Source organism: Leucoraja erinacea, chromosome 1, assembly GCF_028641065.1.
Source record: "Leucoraja erinacea ecotype New England chromosome 1, Leri_hhj_1, whole genome shotgun sequence".
In the NCBI taxonomy this organism is placed as follows: Eukaryota; Metazoa; Chordata; class Chondrichthyes; order Rajiformes; family Rajidae; genus Leucoraja; species Leucoraja erinaceus.
Genome location: NC_073377.1, coordinates 125,042,064 through 125,047,063, shown reverse-complemented (window position 1 = coordinate 125,047,063; position 5,000 = coordinate 125,042,064). Strand labels below are relative to the sequence as shown.

Here is a 5,000-nt window from a genome sequence, read left to right as displayed (position 1 = left end):
TCTCTCCCCTGTCTCTCCAGGGTGGGAAGGGTTCCTTCAGGATGTTCCCTCCCTGCCAAGGCAGCGAGAGCTGAAGATGTCCTCCCTTCCCCTCCAGTCTCCTCTCCCCAGTCTTTTTTGTGCCCTTTTCTCCCCCTTCTCCTCCCTTCTCTCCTGTCCCCTGCTCCTCTCAGCTGGCATACCATGTTCTATCCAGTACTCCTCTCCTCACCTCTCGATGGAGCTCTCGGTAGAAGGACACCTCCCCTCTCCTCCTCCAGGTTGTTTTTCCTGAGGATCCTCAGAAAGTAGAGTCGCCTCCCTCCTTCTTCTCTGCTCTGGTGGTGTTTCTAGTCCAGGAGAGATCCTCCGTCCTTTGTGTGCCTCCCCTCTCTCTCTCCTGAGACCCTTTCCTCCCAGTCCCCATTGATGAATCCCCTTTTTGGGGGCTGCACTGCTCTTACAGAAGTTTATGATAATTTCCTTTGTTTTTGTCCTGTTTTAGGATGAGGTTGTTTTCCTGAACACCATGCTGCCAGTCTTCTTTCTCCCCTCCTCTCCTGTAGGCTGTCTCAATCTCCTCCTGAGTCCTCTCTCCTGTCCCCCTCCTCGTGTCTTCCCCCAAACTTGACGATGGTTCCCTCTCCTGGGCTTCCACAATCGTTCCCCCCCCTCTCCGTAGAGGAGGGGGCTCCCCACACAGCCCTCCTCCTCTCCTCCCCCTCCTGATTGTCTGGGGGTGGAGAGGTCCCCTGGTCCAGTCTGACGGTCTGGGGGCGGTTAGACCCTCCCCTCCTTCCTTTCCAGAGGCCTTTCCTTTTGGGAGAGTCCTAAATCCCTTTCCTTTGGTGACCAGTCCTGCTTTCCTGATCCCCTTGAAGGCTCCCCTAAAGTCAATGAAAAGCATCCCTCTCCATCTTCTCTCCCCTCCTTTCCTCCCCTTTCCTCAGTCTCTGCAGTCTTAAGAGCATTGGCGATGGCATCCTCTCTCTCCTCTTTGCTCATTTCTGTAGGCAAACTGGGTGTGGATCGAAGGTCCCTCTTCCATTTCTGGCTTTTTCCCTCCTTCTCATTCTCCTCCTTCCCCTTCCCTCTCGGTTCTCCTTCTCCTCCCCTACTTCCTCCTCCGGTCCTTCCTTTCATCTCCTCCTCAGCCCTCTCATTCTCTCTCTACCTTTCTCTTCCCTCCCTCTCCTGTCCCTTTCCTTTCTCCTCTCAAGGTACGAAGATGGATCCCTCCCCCTCCTCTCTTGAAGATTTCCTTTCTTGAAGACCCCTCTCCTCTCCATTTTCCTTCAGATACCCTCCTCTCTCTTCCCATCCCTTCTCCTCCTCTCCTCTCCTTATTTTCTCTCTCTTTCTTTCCCCTAGCCGACGTTATCCCCTCTAGAAACCTTTTTTTGTCCCTTCTCTTTCCTCCCCAATTCTCTTTTCTCTCTTTTTTTTTTTTTTCTCTTCCCTCTCTCTCCCCCCTCCTCTGCCTCTTTATCCCTCGCTCTCTCCTTCTCCTCTTCTTTCCTCCTCTCTCCTCCTCCTCTCTCCCCTCTCTCCCCCCCTCTTTCTCTCCCGCTCCTTCCCTCTCCCCTCCTCTCCCTTCCTCTCCTTCCTCTTCTCTTTCCCCTTTTCCCCTTTCTCCTTTCTTCCCTTTCTCTCCCTCTCTCTCTCCTCTCCCCTCCTCTCCTCTCCTCCTCTTTTTCTCCTCTTCCTCTCCCTCTTTTCCTCTTCCTCTCCCTCCTCCCTTTCCTCCTTCTCCTCTCCTGTCTCCTCCCCTCCTCCTTCCTCTCCTTCTCTTTCCTCTCTGTCTCTTCCCCTCCTCCTGCTCCTCTCCTCCCTCCCCCCTCCTCTCCTTCTCAAAGCCTTCCTCTCCCTCTTTTCTCCTCTCCTTCTCCTCTCCTCTCCCTCTCTCCTCCTCTCTCCTCCCACCCTCTCTCTCCCTCTCTCCCCTCTCTTTCTCTCCCTCTCCTCTCTCTCTCCCTCTCTCGCTCCCCTTCCCCCTCTCTCCTCTCCTCTCCTCTCCCCCCCCTCTCTCCTCTCCCTCCCCTCCTTCTCTCCTTCCTTCTTTCCTCTCCACTCCACCTCTTTCTTCTACCTCCTCTCTTCCCCTCCCTCCCCTCTCCCCCCCTTCCTCTCCTCTCTCCTCCTCTCTCCCTCCTTCCTCCTTCCCCTCCTGCCCTCTTTCTTCCTTCCCCTGCTCGCCCTCCCCTCTCTCCCCCTCTCTCTCTTCCCTCTCTCCCTCCTCCCTCTCTCCTCCTCTCCTCTCCTTTTTCCTATTTCCTCTCCCTCTCCTCTCTTCTCTCCTCTTCTCCCCTTTCTCCTCTCTCTCTCCTCTCTTCTCCTGGCCTGTCCCCCTCTCTCCTCTCCTTCTCCCTCTCTCCTCTTCCCCTTCCTTTCCTCTCTCCCTCCTCTCTCTCCCCCCTCCTCTCCTTCTCTCTCTCTCTCTCCCCCTTCTCTCTCTCTCTCTCTCTCTCTCTCTCTCTCTCTCTCTCTCTCTCTCTCTCTCTCTCTCTCTCTCCCTCTCTCTCTCCCTCTCTCTCTCTCTTCTCCTCTCTCTCTCTTTTCCCTCTTCCTCTCTCTCCCCCCCTCTTCCTCATGTCCTCCTCCCCTCCTCGATTTTCTTTCTCCTTTCCCCTCTCCCTCCTCCCTCTCTCTCTCTCCCCCCCCCCCTTTCCCCCTCCCCCCTTTCCTTCCCTTTCTCTCCTTCCCTCCCCTCCTCCTGGTTTCTTCCCTCTCCTCCTCTTTTCCCTTCTTCCTCCTCCTTCTCTCTCCCCTCCTCCCTCTCCCCCCTCCTCTCCCTCTCTTTCCCCTCCTCTGTCCTCCCCCTCTTTCCCTCTCCTCTCTTCAGCCCTTCTCTCTCTTCCTCCCTTCTCTCTTCCCTCTCTCTCCTCTTCTCTCCTCTCCTCTCCTCTCCTCTCCTCCCCTCTCCTCTCCTCCTCCTCCACTCTCTCTCCTTCTCTCTCTCTCTTTGAAACTCTCTAAAACTTTTCCCAAACTATTTCGAACTCTTCTTCAAAACTTTTTCTTTCACCCCCTCTCTTCCTCCCCTCCTCTCTTTCTCTCTCCCCTCCTCTCCCCTTCTTCTCTCCCTCTTCTCTCCTCTCCCTCCTCTCTCTTTCTCCCTCCTCCTCTCCTCCCCCCTCCTCCTCCTCCTCCTCTCTCCCCTCTCTCTTTCTCTCTCCCTCTTCTCCTCTTCTCCCTCTCCTCCCCTCTCCTCCCTCTCTCTCTCCCCTCCTCCCCTCTTCCTCCTCTCTCCTCTTCCTCCCCTCTCCTCCCTCTCCCTCTCCTCTCCCTCCTCCTTCCCCTCTCTCCCCTCTCTTCTTTCCTCCTCCTCTTTCCCTTCTCCCTTTTTCCCTCCTCTCCTTTCCCCTCTCCTGTTTCCTCCTCCCCCCTCCTCCTCTCAATCCCCTCTCTCCTCTCTCTCTCTCTCTCTCCCCTCTCTCTGTCTCTCCCTCTCCCCACTTCTCTCTCTATCTCCCTCTCTCCCCTCTCTCTCCCTCTTCCTCCTCTCCTCTGCTCCCCCCCCCTTCCCCCTTCTCTCTCTCTCCTCGCTCTCCTCTCCCCTCCTCTCGGGCTCTCCCTCTCCCTCCCCCTCTCTCCCTCTCCTCCTCTCCTTCCCTTCTCTCTCTCCCCCCCCTCTTCTCTCCTCTCCCTCTCTCTCCCTCCCTCTCGCTCTCTCTCTCTCCCCCTCTCTCCCTCTCGCTCCCCCCCTCTCTCTCTCCCCCTCTCCCCCTCCCCCTCTTCTCCCAAAGGGGGGAAAGAATGAGGCAGAGATAGAGGAAGAAATGGTGGGAGAGAGGGATGGAGAGATGTCTGAAATATCTCTCCTCTCTCTCCTCCCCTCACCCTCCCTCTCTCTCACCGTCCCTCTCCTCTCTCTCCCTCTCTTCTCCCCTCCTTCCTCCCCCCCTCCCTTCTCTCTCCCTCTCTCTCCTCTCCCCCCTCTTCTCCCCTCCTCTCCTCCCCTCTCCCTCCTCTCCCCTCTCTCCCCTCTTCTCCCCTCCTTCTCCCCCTCCTTCCTCTCCTCCCCCCTCTCTCTCCTCTCCTCTCTCCTCCTCCCCTCTCCTCTCCTCTTCTCTCCTCTCCTCGCCTCTTCCTCACCTCCCCTCTGCATTCCTCCCCTCTCCTCTCCTCTCCTCTCCTCTCTCCTCCCTCTCCTTCTCCTCCCCCTCTCCTCTCTCCCCTCTCTCTCTTCCCCTCGTCTCTATCCTCCTCCTTCTCTCTCTCCCTTCTCTCCCCCCTCCTCCCTCTCTCTCTCTCCCCCCTCTGCTCCTCCCCTCCCTCCCTCTCTCCCTTCCTCTCCTCCCCTTTTCTCTCCTCTTTCCTCTCCTCTCCTCTCCTCTCCTCACCTCCCCTCTGCATTCCTCCCCTCTCCTCTCCTCTCCTCTCCTCTCCCCTCCTCTCCTCTCCTCCCTCTCGCCCTCCTCTCCCCTTCTCCCTCCTCTCCCCCCTCCTCCCCGCCTCCTCTTCCTCTGCCCTCTCCTCACCTCTCCTCTTTTCTCTCTCTCTCTTCTCTCCGTCCTCTCCTCCCCGTTTCTCTCTCTCGCCCTCCCCGTCTCCTCTCCCCTCTCTCCCCCTATCCCTCTCTCTCCCTCCTCTCCTCCCTCTCTCCTCTCTCCCTCCTTCTCCCTCCTCCCCCCCCTCTCCTCTCCCTCTCTCCTCTCCCTCTCCTCTCCTCTCCCCCCTCCTCCCTCTCCTCTCCTCCTCTCCCCTCTTCCCTCTCCTCTCCCTCCCCTCTCCTCCCTCCCTCTCCTCTCTTCTCCTCCCCTCTTCTCCTCTCCCTATTTCCCCTCTCCTTTCCTCCTCCCTTCCCCCCCCTCTCCCTCCCCCCCTCGCCTCCCCCCTCTCTCCTCCTCCTCTCCTCTCCTCCCCTCTGCTCCCTCCTCTCCGCCCCTCTCCCCTTCCCGTCCTTCTCCTCTCCTCCTTGCTCCCCTCTCCTCTCCTCTCCCCTTTTCTCCCCCTCTACTTCCCTCCCTTCTCCTCCTCCCTCTCTCTCCCCCTTCTCTATCCCCCCCTTCTCTAACCTC

At 58.1% G+C, this 5,000-nt stretch overlaps 1 protein-coding gene across 2 annotated transcripts in view; it reads left to right on the top strand.

Moving 5' to 3' along the window:
* LOC129701676 (serine/threonine-protein phosphatase 2A 55 kDa regulatory subunit B gamma isoform) overlaps nucleotides 1–5,000 on the top strand; it is a 280,842-nt gene that overhangs the window by 94,381 nt on the left and 181,461 nt on the right. The gene's annotated exons all lie outside the window — the stretch shown is intronic.